This window comes from Ailuropoda melanoleuca, chromosome 16, assembly GCF_002007445.2.
Source record: "Ailuropoda melanoleuca isolate Jingjing chromosome 16, ASM200744v2, whole genome shotgun sequence".
Classification (NCBI taxonomy): domain Eukaryota; kingdom Metazoa; phylum Chordata; class Mammalia; order Carnivora; family Ursidae; genus Ailuropoda; species Ailuropoda melanoleuca.
The window spans coordinates 90479982-90494243 of record NC_048233.1 but is presented as its reverse complement, the minus strand read 5'-3'; positions in this window follow the sequence as shown (position 1 = coordinate 90494243).

Below are 14262 nucleotides of genomic sequence, written 5' to 3'. Positions count from 1 at the left end.
TGTGGCAAAAGTCACTTAACATAAAACTCACCAGCTTAACGGTTTGTAAGTGTGGATTTCAGCAGCACTGAGTTCGCTCATAGCGCCCGAGAGGGAGGTGGGCGGGGTGCAAAGGGCTGACTTTCTGGACCAAGCAGGTGCGCATGGTCTGTGAGGCCCAAGGAACAGGGTAGGTCCCATGGCAGCAGGCGAGCAGCGCCACGGGTGGGGTCCTTCAGAACATGCTACGTCCACCCCAGCTCGGGCCCAGGGAGCAGGGCCTGGAATTGGGCCTCAAGCCTCTGGAGGACTCTCCTGGGTCAGGGTCCCCACTGCCCCCAGCGCTGACCCGAGCCTGCCCCTCCACACTGCTGTGTCAGTGTCTGCCAACAGTCTGTCCCCAGATCCCGCGAGCTCCAGAGGGCGGGGACCCAGAAACACTGTGGAATAAAGGCAGAGGAAGGAACGAAGGAGTTCATGGAGGCAAATAAGAGTGAACGATCCAATGAGAGGCACGCGGCCTCTTCAGTCCACAGCCGGCCAGGGAGGCTGAGGTCTGCCAGCCTGGGTGATGCAGGCCACTCCCGGTGCTGCCTGCAGTGGACAGAGGCTGGCTGTGGTGATGGGTGGTGGGGGCGGGTGGAGCACGGGCATGACCTTCCTGTGCCTGTCCACTTGGGGGACGCTGCGCCCGGCACACGCCCTCAAGTCAGCTCGGACAGCGTTGTTCCTGGGGGCAGACAGGATGGGAGGGAATCCCACTGGGTGCTGGGGCCCAGCACCCCCTTGGGCCAGCAAGGCCAGCTGGCTCTGCCCCCACGCGGTAAGCACAGAGATCCATCCCGAGCTGGACCCTGAACTGGGTCTGACTCGCCGGAGGACACCCTCCCCATCCAGCAGTGTGGTGTGGACTGTGTCCCCCCTGGCCCGACCTGCCAGGTCACCAGCACATCTCCCAGGAGCCCCACAGCACGTGTGGACAACACCCAGGGGCGAAGTTGCTGGCCAGCTGGCCTCCGTGGAGTGTTTGCTCTTTGACACCTTCTGGTTCAGCAAACGGAATGTGCCAGTTTTGCCCCAATTACTTTTGTGTTCATGGTGTAAACCCCTGTCGGGCAGTGGTCACTGCTGCCGGGAGCCAGGCAAGCCTTTCTCTGGAGACAGAGGGACCAACCGACCACCGTCCCTCAGGAGTCCCCAAGTCCCATCTGAGGGGTGAGAGCAGGGGTGGGGGGGCCCTGGGGAGCACCACCTGTGGGGTGAGGGGCACCTTTGCAGGTGGGACCGGCTAAGCCTCAAGGCAACCGTCCTGGGAGCCCTGGGGCTTGGGGACACCTGAGCTGGGTCGAGAGGCTGGGTCCATGTGCCCCTCATGAAGCCGGCTGTGGGGGCAGCGGGCTGCTCCCGGGGAGGGCTGGTCCAGCCTCAGAGCCAACCCTTCCAGTGGCTGGGGGTGGGGAGAGGGCTGTGGTCCCAGAGGGGCCCAGGTGGTGCCCCACAGTGCCCACCATGCTGGCCACTTCTCATTGCCCTCCCTGTCCATACTCAAGTAGCTTGCCGGGTGCAGTCATGCTGGCCCCACTCCTTGATGGTTTCCCCAGGACCCGTCCCTCTCCAGCTCCATGCTTCCTGTCCCCACCAACCTGCTGCACCCCACAAGGGAGGGGCAGTGCTCCTCTCTCTTCCCACTCCCTCTACCCTGGCAGGCAGCCCTGTTGGGCAGGGATCTCACTTCCCTTCCTCTGGGTGCCCAGTGCCCAGCCCCAGGGAGGGCCTCAGGGATTTGCTGTACCTGCCCCAATACTCTTTTTTTTTTTTTTAAAGATTTTATTTTTATTTATTTGACAGAGACAGAGACAGCCAGCGAGAGAGGGAACACAAGCGGGGAGTGGGAGAGGAAGAAGCAGGCTCATAGCAGAGGAGCCTGACGTGGGGCCTCGATCCCACAACGCTGGGATCACGCCCTGAGCCGAAGGCAGACGCTTAACCGCTGTGCTACCCAGGCGCCCCCTGCCCCAATACTCTCAACGTCCAGCCAGAGAACTGAGGCCCAGAGTCACCCAGCAAATGCCCCCCTGCCACCCTGCCCACAGATGCCTGACAAAAAAGAGGTCAAGGAACTTGGTCCTGGTTGTAAGCCCAGGGTTTACAGATAGTGTCCAGCCATCCAGGAGGGGGTGAGGGTATCCTGACTTTTTCCGACCACATATGGGCAACCCCAGCCTGGGGCATGGCCCCTACCATGCATGGAGGTCCTTTCTGGCCCAGCTGTCCTGCAGGTGGGCATAGCTCCAAGGTGACCCCTGCAGGGAGGTGGGAGGGGACCGTGCTGGACAGCTGATCTGGGGCAGTGGAGCGAGCCCCTCCCTCTTCCCCTGTCCCGGCCCAGTGTGGGCTCCTCTTGGGCATGGCCTGGATGACCTTGCGGATAAGCAGATTAGTGCTGTGTGCACCCCAGTGCATGAAATTGGCGTTATCGGGGCCAGGATGTTGTCTCAGGTGGGGCTGGCAGGCCCAGGAGAGGCGGGCGTTCCCAGGCCACCAACGGGCAGCATGGCTCACTCCCACCCCACAGCCTGGGGAGGCCTGGGGCTGGGGGCCTCGGTGGGTGCAGACCCACAGATGTTGGGGCTCCAGGCTGAGACCTCCCCTGGGCACCCAGGTGCCCCTTCCTTCTCCCACTTCTTCACTCCCTGACCATGCCCGTTCTGATTTTTGCCCCAGGACGCCTGCCCACTTCCAGACCATGTCTACCTATAAGTTGTACCCTGCATTTGAGCCTCGCCCGGGCGCCCCTCCATGAAACCCTCTGCATCCCCCTGCAGGCAGTGAAACACCTGGAGTCCATCCTTAACCTCCTGTCCCCCTTTGCTGTGTCTGCAGATGGGGGATAGGCTCCTGAGGTCAAGCTCCCAGATTGGGCGCTCTGGCTGAGCCCCAGAAATGCCCATGCCTCCTGGGAGCTTGCTCTGGCCTCTGTCACTCTGGGAGAGTGGGCCTGGGCCCCTGAGGCTGGCCCAGAGCCAGGGTGAAGTCACCAGCGGGGGAGAGGAAAGCAAACACCCCTTTGTCTGCAGCCTTGGCTTCTGCTTGAGGGGTTCAGGGGACAAAAGCCAGGTGCGCTGAGGAGCCTGTAGTCTAGACAGGCCCCACCCATAGGCCGTGGGGGAGGGGACCTGGACAAGGACGCAGAAGCTATTGGAGCAAGTTCCCAAGTGTCTCCAAGACCTCTGGGAACCCACTGAGGGGCCAAAGGATGGATAATCAAAGCCATGGTCCTGGCCCAGACTGGGGGTCCACCCCATCATACGCCTCCCACCGTGAGGCTCCAGAAGACCTTCCTGGATGGGGCCAGTTCACATCAGGGACTGCCCTGTGGCCTCCCTCTGAAAGCCTATGTGGGACCCACCCTTCCCCACCCTTGTCACACCCACGTAGAGTCACAGCCTGGTGTCAGGCTGTTCCCTTACCCCTAACTAGCATCAGACCTCCTCTGGGGGTGGGGGGACCCACCTGCAGGGCTTCAGCTAAGAGGGCTGGGCCTGGGGGGGAGATGTGGTCATGTCAGATGTTGTAATTGACTGATAAACTACCTGACTGGTGAGTCTGGGGACGAGTAGAACCCATGCCCTCGTGAATAGGAAGACACCAGAGGTCAGAAGAAGCCACCTCGAAGCAAGCAAACAATGAACGAGTCCAACCACCTGAAGTGGGGCTTGCAGAAAGATTCATTAGCTATTATAACACACATTTCCCTTGAGAGGTGGGGGGAGGCATAGTTTTGTAAAAAAATAAAAAGACAGATGAAGTATATTCTAGAAAATACACTTCAAAAAACATTGACTCAGTGAAGCAAAAAGTGAAAGAGATGAGAAAGGGAACAGACTGAGATGAGAGAGGCTGAACGTCAGGCAGGTGCGTGAAGGAAACAGGTGACACAGGGAGAGCTGATGTCTCCGCTGACGCCAGTAAGAAGGATGACAGTGCACACTGCTGAACAAGTAACGTGGAAGATATCAAAAGTTCTCTGAGAATAAAGAAAAGGACGAGTGATGAACAACTGTGAGTGGCCTCCTCCCTGTTTTTGGAGCAGCTCATATCAGACTGGCACGCCTGCCAGTAAGGATGATCGACCTGGGACAAAAGATAAAATACAATGGTTTTAAGTATGAGGAGCAGCCCAGAGCAGATGGCAACCAGATGGGTACTGCCCTTGAGAAAGAGAAGCCAAAGAGGACTGCCCACATTTTGCTGGTTTCCCCCAGAGGAACCTCCCCAGGTTGCAGGCACGCTTGGCAGAGCTCAAGTAAAATGCAGCATACTCATGGGGCTCAGAGTCTGAAGTCCAAGTTCAAGGTTGCTGGATAGACTGGAAGTTAGGAAGGAAGATATGGAGATGATGCAGCCACAAGTTATCAGCTGAGTCCTTAAACATTGCACATAGCTGGGGGGGCGGTGGGGACAAAGCTAGCCTCACAGTGGAAAGAAACAGTGGAAGCCTGAAAGAGGTAAGTCGGCCACCTCAGAGACACCTGATTAACGGCTTGCACTTCCCATTAAAACTCCATAAGCACTTCTTCTGGGGTAAGGACTGTGTCCCAGGACGAAGAGTGGTGTCTTGGGATAACTGAAACCTGACACAAAACTGAAAGAAGTCTGGATAACAAAGCCTAAAGCATCTTCCTCAAGATCATCAATCCACCAATAAGTTTAAAAAATTTTTTTATTATGTTATGTTAGTCACCATAGAGTACATCCTNCAACGCCGGGATCACGCCCTGAGCCGAAGGCAGACGCTTAACCGCTGTGCCACCCAGGCGCCCCTAAAAATTTTTTTTATTGTGTTATGTTAGTCACCATAGAGTACATCCTTAGTTTTTGATGTAAAGTTCGATGATTCATTAGTTGCGTATAACACCCAGTGCACCATGCAATACGTGCCCTCCCCAATACCCATCACCAGCCTATCCGAATTCCCCACCCCCTCCCCTCTGAAACCCTCAGTTTGTTTCCCAGAGTCCATAGTCTCTCATGCTTCATTCCTCCTTCTGTTTACCCCCCCTTCATTCTTCCCTTCCTTCTACTACTGATCTTCCTGCTATTCCTTATGTTCCATAAATGAGTGAAACCATATGATAATTGTCTTTCTCTGCTTGACTTATTTCACTTAGCATAATCTCCTCCAGTCCCATCCATGTTGCTGCAAATGTTGGGTAATCATCCTTTCTGATGGCTGAGTAATATTCCATTGTAGAGATGAACCACATCTTCTTTATCCATTCATCCATTGAAGGACATCTCGGCTCCTTCCACAGTGTGGCTATTGTGGACATTGCTGCTATGAACACTGGGATACAGGTGCCCCTTCTTTTCACTACTCTGTGTCTATGGGGTAAATACCTAGTAATGCAATTGCTGGGTCATAGGGTAGCTCCATTTTTAATTTTTTGAGGGAACTCCACACAGGTAAATCCACCAATAATTTAACTCCTGCCAGCACCAAACAGAACATTCTTGTGATGAAGAAAACCAAACTTGAAGTCTCTGCCATGTATCACGCACAAGGTCTAGTGTCACACGGCATGATAGTGTGTCCAACAACCAAGAGGAAGAGAACACCCACAGAGATCATGTTTTGGAATTAGAACATAAACTTTTTAAATTAGCCATTATAAGGATGCTAAGTAACTTCAGAGGAAAATGGATATAACAGAAGGAAAAGAGGTGAGGAATTTCAGGAGAGGTACAGAAACTCTGAAAATTGACCAAGTGGAAATCCTAAAACTGAAAAAAAAATATATCTGAAATAAAATAGTCATTCAATGGTTATTAATGAGTAGTTACTAACAGAAGATAGGATAGTGCAGAGGAAAGGATCAATGAGCTTGGAGGAGGTGAGCAGAAGTGATTTACATTGAGGGACAGAGGAAACGGTTATTCTAAAAATCTCAGTGACCTGAGATAATGCAGAAATTAAGTTGTTTGAAGAGAAGAAAGGAAAAGGGGACTAGAAAATGCATTTGAAGAAAAAAAAATGGTCAAATGTTTTCTAATTTGACAAAAAATTAAGGATCTTGGTTCCAAGGAACAAAACCCAAGAAGAATAAATATTTTAAAAAATCACACCTATGCACATGATTGTCAATGTGCTAGAAAGAAAAAGAAAATCTTTAAGGTGGACAGGAAAAAAACCACATAGAGCATACAGAGGAAACAAATAATAAAATGGTAAATATAAATCCAATCATATAAACATTTACATTAAATGTAAGTGGACTAAACTATCCAATTAAAAGGGCAAATATTTTCAGATTGGATACAAAAAAGCATGAGCCAACTGTATGCTGTCTGCAAGAGACATGTTGTAAATATATGTACGCAGAGAGGTTAAAAGTGAAAGGATGGATAAAATGTATGTCGTATGATCAGTAATCACAAGGAGGCCAAAGTGGCTATATTACTATCAGACAAAGTAGACTTCAAGACAAGGGGTATTACCAAAGATAGAAAGGGTCATTTTATAATGAGAAAGTGCCAATTCACAGGAAAGCACGACAATGTTAAATGTGTACATGCCTAATAACAAAGCTTCAAAATACACAAAGTAAAAATTGACAAAATTTAAGGAAGAAACAGATACATCCACAATATTTGGAGATTTTAACACTTTTTTCTCGGTAATTGATAAACCAAATAAACAAAAACTCGGTAAGGCTATCAAAGATCTGAAAGACACCGTGGGCAGACTTGAACAGGTTAGTGTTTTAAATACTACCCAGGAGCTCCCAATACACGTTCTTTACAAGTCCATGTGGACCATTCACTAAGATCTTGAGAACAGCACCAGGCTATAAAGCAAGGCTCAATAAGCTTTTTTCTTTTTTTTAAAGATTTTATTATTTATTCGACAGAGATAGAGACAGCCAGCGAGAGAGGGAACACAAGCAGGGGGAGTGGGAGAGGAAGAAGCAGGCTNGAGGGAGAGGGAGAAGCAGGCTCACAGCAGAGGAGCCTGATGTGGGGCTCGATCCCACAATGCTGGGATCATGCCCTGAGCCGAAGGCAGACGCCTAACCGCTGTGCCACCCAGGCGCCCTATCAATAAGCTTTTAAGGACTGAAATCATCAAAGTGTTTTCTCACTAAAATAGAAATTAATTAAAAATCAGTAACAATAAGATAGCGAGAAAATATTTGACAATCAAACAGCATGGTGAGTTCTAAACCACCTATAGGTCAAAGATGTCATAATAGACATACCAGAAATGGTAATATGTGGGTAAATATAAATGAAAAAAAAAAGTAATTTTCTTACTTTCTTTAAAGGACTATTAGCTCTTTAAGTTAAACAATTAATTATAGGTGTTTATGACACGTGGTATTTATTTAATTTATTTTTAAAGATTTTATTTATTTATTCAACAGAGGTAGAGACAGCCAGCGAGAGAGGGAACACAAGCAGGGGGAGTGGGAGAGGAAGAAGCAGGCCCACAGCAGAGGAGCCTGACGTGGAGCTCGATCCCATAACGCCGGGATCACGCCCTGAGCCGAAGGCAGATGCTTAACCGCTGTGCCACCCAGGCGCCCCACATGTGGTATTTAAATAAATAACCCTAATAACATCGGAGGATGGAGGATAAACGAAATCAGCCTGTTCTAAATCTTTTGTATTTCACATTGAATGGTATAATATTTTTTTAAGCCGGCTCCACACCCAGTGGGGCTTGAACTCATGACCCTGAGATCAAGACCTGAGCTGAAATCAAGAGTTGGTGCTTAGCCCACAGAGCCAGCCAGGTGCCCCTTGAGCGGTATAATACTCATTCAAGATAGACACGGGTAAATTAAGGGCATGCACTACAATCCTTGAAGAGATCCCTAAAAATATAAAGCTGCATTGCTAAAAAGCCAAAAACAGGTGTTAAAGCTCAAAAACACAGAGTCCTTAACGGACTACACTCAGTGTTGGCAAGGCCGTGGAGCAACTGGAGAGGAGAGGCCGCACGGCACCATCGCTTTGGAAAACTGCCTGGCAGAAGTGCACCGCACGTCCGGCCCCGGCATTCTACTCCCAGATCTTCACCCAAACGAAACGCAACACGTGTGTGTCTAGAGAGACTTGTACAAGAGCGCTGATGGCAGCACACCGACTAGTATAAGAGACTGGAAACGACGGAACGACTCGCAGCAGTGGCTGAAGTAAGCGAGTGGCAGCCCTCACAATGGACAGCAGTCGAGACCAGAGAGAAGCAGACCGCGGACAGTGCACCACACGGACACATCTCAGCTCGTATGTCGAGCGGCAGGAATCCATCATGACTCCATGTGTACGAGGTTCCAGAACGGGCACCAATGAGGGCGAGCGACAAAACCCCGGCCGGCAGTTGCCTGGGTCAGAAATTGGGTGGGGTTGATGGGAAGGGGGCTCGCACTGGCCTTTGGGGTGATGGGAATGTTGTATGTTCACTGTGATGGTGGTTCCGACATTTGCCCAAACTCACCGACTATTAACTGGAAATGAATTCATTTGATTGCACAGAAATTGTATCTCAATAGAGTTCACTTTTAAAATAAAGAATACATTGATTAACTGGAAAGAAATGAGGAAAGAGGAACAAAGACAAACTGAACTGGGCGGTAGTAGGCTTAGCGAACCACAAGGGAACTCAAGGAGTTTGCAGACACAATAAAAACAAAACAGAACATTTCTGAGTCGAAGCAAGACTTCGTCTTGCTCATTCAGTTAGCTCTTCGAGAACTTCTGTTTTTCATTGAGCCGAGCACAGAAGAGACAAAATTCTTGCTTTCACGGGGGTTAGAATTGAGTGGGATTATGGTTTGGTTATAGAATCTCAGTAATCGGTGTGCAATTGCGAAAGGGACGTAGTTCTGTGGGAAAACCCATGGTGGGGCGGGGAGCAGCCTGGAGCAGGGGACGGCCAGAGGCGGTGGCCGTGAACAGGTGGCAGGGGAAGGACAGGGTCTTCAGACGCCGGTGGCTCCAGGCGAAGCCTGCGGCGGGAGGGGACGGAGCCCCCAAAGACAATCGGCAAAGGGTGAGATAGCTCCCGTATAACTTCCCTGGAAACTAAAAGCCCTCGAAGGCCAGGCCATGCTTCAGTCGACCGAGACCCAATCTCAGTAGAGAAGTCAAGCGTGGGGAAGTTGTAATATAAGTACCTGGGGCGATCCCTGGGAAGATCGGGTTCGGGATCGTTCCAGACAACTGTGCATTATGGGGACAACACAGAGTACAGAGGTCACAAATAATTCTGGAGGACGGAACACAGGGGGGACTTATTAGCACGATTTGGAGGGGGCACTCCAGAGCAGCCTGAAGGAAGGGGAACGCAGTGATTTCTGGCAACGCGTCATGCGCCAGCAAAACCTGCTGGCCTGAGCCAAGATGGTGGGGAAAGGGGCGGGCTGGAGGGACAGAGCGCTTTTAAGCTTTTCTTCATTCATTCATTTATTTATTTGGCAGAGAGAGAGTGTAGCGGGGAGAGGGCAGAGGCAGTGGGAGAAGCAGGCTCCCCTGTGGAGCTGGGAGCCTGATGCGGGGCTCGATCCCAGGACCCTGAGAACATGACCTGAGCCGCAGGCAGACGCGTCAGGGGCTGAGCCCCCCAAGAGCCCCCAGAGTGCTTTTAGATGCCAACCAGGCAGCTGGCCGACTACAGGAGCAAATTGTGCCCCCGACCCCCTGCAAAGGCCAAGGGGGCCAGCCTCCCCGGCCCGCCAGGCTGCCGGCGGGCACCCCAAGCTCTGGCTGGAACTCTAGCAGGGTCAGGGTGGGAAGACGACCCCTTCCCCCAGGGTCAGGGCAGTGGTGCCGACACGCAGCCCTGCCCCTCCCAGCCAGGGGCGCGTCAATGAAGGAAGACAGGGCACCCTCCGAGGGAGGTGCAGAGAGCCGCTCACCAGAAGCTGTCCCGTCAAAGCTGCCAAATACGTGAACGGAGCACGGACAAAACCGAAGGGAGAAATACACACATTGACCATTACCTGTGGCGTCGCCACCCCCTGCCCCCCACCTGATAGAACAGCTGGTCCGAGAATTGACAAGGATGTGGACGAACTTAATCCCATCAACCAACAGGACCTGACAGTCAGCGAACACGCCAGCCAACAGGAGAGCATACACGCTTTACGGGCACACACAGGGCGTCGACCGAGATGGGCCACATCCTGGTCACACAGCAACCTCCACCCACAGGCCGTAACTGACACCAGACCGGGCAGAGTCGGTTCTCTGACGACAGAATCAGGTACCAGGGGCGCCTGGGTGTCTCAGTCGTTACACGTCTGCCTTCTGCTCAGGGTGTGATCCCAGGGTCCTGGGATCCAGCCCCGCATCACGCTCCCTGCTCTGCTGGGAGCTTGCTTCCTCCTCTCCCACTCCCCCTGCTTGTGTTCCCTCTCTCACTGGCTGTCTCTCTGTCAAATAAATAAATAAAATCTTAAAAAAAAAGAATTAGGAGCCAGTAATGGAAAGTTAGCCAGAAGATCTCCAAACGCTCAGAAACACACTCTAAGTAATCCACGGGCCGAGGAGGGAGAGTCGGAGGGAGCACAAAGATAGGCTGAGCCGCGTGCAAACGAAAGCACGTGTCAGAAGTCGCGGGGCAAAGCTCAGGCAGGGCTGCGGGAACTTCCATCGCGGGGAGCAATCGGTGTCCCTGATTTCAGGACCTATGAAGCCACAAGGAGCAAACTGTGTGGTGCTGGGAGGGGCGGAGACGTGCGTCCGTGGACGTTTGTCCCAGACACGTAAACGCTGAAGTTCTCACAGTGTCCGCTGCAGCTTTATTTACGGAATAGCGGGGAACGGAGGAGGAGCTGTCCTTCCACAGGTGACGGGTTGGGCCTGCAGCACCGATTGTGACACCACGGCAAACCGCAAACTATCTGTACACGAAACGATGAGGCAAATCTCCCGAGAATTACGCTGGATGAAGAAAGGCCAATCCCCGAAGGTCAGAGACTATTCTCGAAACAACAAATTATCTGAGTAGAGAATGGATTTGTGGTCGCCAGGGGTCACGGAGGTGGTGGTGGGGGCTCCTCGTGGGGATGGCCAGGTTCCCCGTCCGGAGCGTCTGTGTCACAGACTGGCTGCGATCTCCTGCTATAGTTTTGTGATAAATTCACTCAAAATGGATCAAGGACCTCAATATAAAACCTAAAATTGTAAACCTCTAGAAGAAAACAGGAGAAAATCTTGGTGGATCATGAAACAAGGACTTGGTAAACCGAGCCTCTTCTCAGCAAAACCTGCCACTCCTCGGCGGACCCGTGATGAGGATGAGAAGACCAGCCGTTGACGGGAGAAAGTATTTACGTGTCACAAATGTGGTAAAGAGCTTGGATTCAAAACTCAGCAATAAGGAAGCCAACAGCTCAATTTAGAACTTGGCGGAAGTTTTCATGGACAGGTCAAAAGAAAAAAGGAGCCGCCTCCTAGAGGCTCAGGGTTGGGGGGAGTCTGTCACCTGCTTTTTCCAGCTCTTAGAGGCCCCCACGCTCCCTGGCTCGCGGCCTGCCCTCCCATCGCTCCGCTGTTGGTATGTCTTCTCCCCCTGACTCTGCCCCCACCGCCTTCTTCCTGCTGCTTCCTTCCTCTGGCCTCTGGCCTCCCTTTTATAAAGACTCTGGAACTTGTTACATCGGGACCCTCAGCATCCAGGGTAACCCTCACTCCCATCCAAGATCCTTAATTTAATCGCACCCACAAAGTCCCTGTCACCATGTAAGAGAGCACCTACAGGCCTCATGGATGGGGGCCTGGAGGTCTAGGCCGTGACCCGGCCTGAGACATACAAGACAGTAATTGCAGCACAATAACTCTGTAACAAACTACTGGAAATTAGACTCAAAAAACCTCCCAATACGGGGCACCTGGGTGGCTCCGTTGCATAAGCGTCCAGTGCTTGGTGTCAGCTCAGGTCACGATCCCGGGGTCCCGGGATGGAGCCTCACGTCGGGCTCCCTGCTCCGCGGGGAGCCTGTTTCTCCCTCTCCCTCTGCGCAACCCCGCTTGTGCTCTCTCTCTCAAATAAATAAATCTTTAAAAGACAAACCCCTTCAAATTAGGAATAAACTGAACAAGTAGGCACGACCTCTACGGAGAACCGCAGGGAATTGCTGAAAGTGACCCGGAAGGAACACCTCACATGAACAGACGGGGCGGGGCAGCGGGGGCCCGGAGACAGAGCTGCACACAGGGCCACTCTGTCTATGCCCGATGCCCTGGGGAAAGCCAGCCATCGCGGGGCAGCCCGCCATCGGGTTGGGCACCTGACCAGGGGCACTTGCGCCCCACTCGAGCACAGAGCAGAGAGTGGGAGCAAGATGCTGGCTGGCAGTTCACTGAGACTGCATGGGGGTGACATCCTGTCTGAGCGGGACTTTGGCTTGTGGGGAATGGGGTGGACGCTCCAAGTGGCCCATTGTCTCTGCTTGTCAAGCCTCTTCAGCGCTGGGGCCACAGAGGCAGGGCTGTAAGCCGGGCGGGGTGGGAGGGCTCTGCAGCCCATCGGGGTCCCCCCTGCGGCCTGCCATCCCTGTCTCTGTCCTGCCTCAGCCTCCAGTCCAGGGTCAGAGGGCGTGTCCAGCCTCAGGAGTGGAGGTTGGACGTACCAAGGGATAGGGTGGTGTCTCGGCTGTCCCCTGGGCTCCTGAGAGCTCCCTACTCGCCCTCCCAGCCAGGGGCCCGGGGTCTGTCGGGGAGGGTGTCAGGGTCTCCCCAGCACCTCTCCGAGGACGCCACCACCGTGCTTCGGCTCTCTGGCTGGGGGACGTGTTTCCGGGGGAAGGAATCCCCAGCCGCGCCCCCGCCGTCCTCGTGATTTCCTTCAGCATCTTGCCATCACTTCTTTACAAATCCGGGTCGCCCGGGCCATGAGTGTCTCTCTCCCAGGGTCACCTCCTGGCTGCCTGGGCCCCTGGCTCTTGTGTCCCTGGTACCTCTGGAGGGACACGGTGTTGCTCCTCCCGGGGCCAGGCCGAGGGAGGTGGGGTATCGCAGTCTAGCCATGGTGCAGGTGGGGCCCCGGGGGTAGTGATTCAGAGGTGTGTACAGAACACCTGTGGCCGTTTGCCCGCACAGAATTCCTCAGAGATTGCAGGGGTGATACCTGTCCGCACGCCCGCTGGTTTGCTGAGAGGGAGCCCCGGGCAGGGTGGTTCCCCAGCACCTCTGGGCTTCTAGCCCCCACAGTGGGTGCCCGGGCGGGAGAGCTCCCAGTGCGGACACCCCGCCAGCCCTGGGAGCCTTGGGGACGCTGGCTTAGCCCCGCCGCTGCGGCTCAGCTCCCTCCAAACCATGGCTTTTGTGAACATACCCGGAGACCTGGCTGGTTTATTTGTATTTTATAGGAACCTGGGAAAGTGGAGGGGCAGAAGCCCCTCTGGCTGGAGGCCTGGGCGGGACTGTGGGGCCAGAGGCCCACGGTGGGCAACAGGCTCAGAACAGTTTGCTGCAAAATGTCTCCTTTTAGATCCGCAAAGATCTACCTGTATTTATGGTTATTTTCTCAAGGCGGGGTTTTGGTTTAATTTTTTTCCAATTAAAAAAATCGTGGTAAAACACACAGAACATAGATGTACGGTCTTCACCACCTCTGAGCCCACAGCTCGGGCACTAAACTCATTCATGTTGTGCAGCCGTCCCCACCGTCTGTCTCCAGAACTTTCCATCTTCCCAAAGGGAAACTCTGTCCCCCTGAGATACCGGCCCCCATCCTTCCTCTGCCCCCGGCGCCCATCGTCCACTCTGCCCCCCTGAGACACCGACCCCCATCCCTCCCCCGGCCCTGGCGCCCACCGTCCACTCTCTGTCCCTGTGAATCTGGAGACCCCAGGGACCTCATGTGGGTGAATCCTGCAGGATTTGTCCCTTTGTGTCTGGCCTGTTTCACTCAGCGTCACGTCCCCAGGTCCATCCACGCTGTGGCTGGTGTCAGCGTGTCCCTCCCTCCGTGTTCAGGCTGAGTGACGGTCCGGTGTGTGGATGGACCACATTTATCCGCTTGTCCGTCGATGACACTTCTGTCTTTTCGCTGTTGTGAGCAATGCCGCTCGAATGTGGGGACCCGAGCGTCTCAAGACCCTGCTTTCAATTCTTTGCGGGATACACCCAGAAGTGGTGCTGTAATTACCACAAATAGGATTTTACACTGAGAAAAATACCTTTTAAATTTGCTGATAGTATTAGACAGACCCTCCACCCCCCACACCCTTGCCGTGCGGGTGTCAGAGGGGCTGACCTGTGGTGCATGTGCCG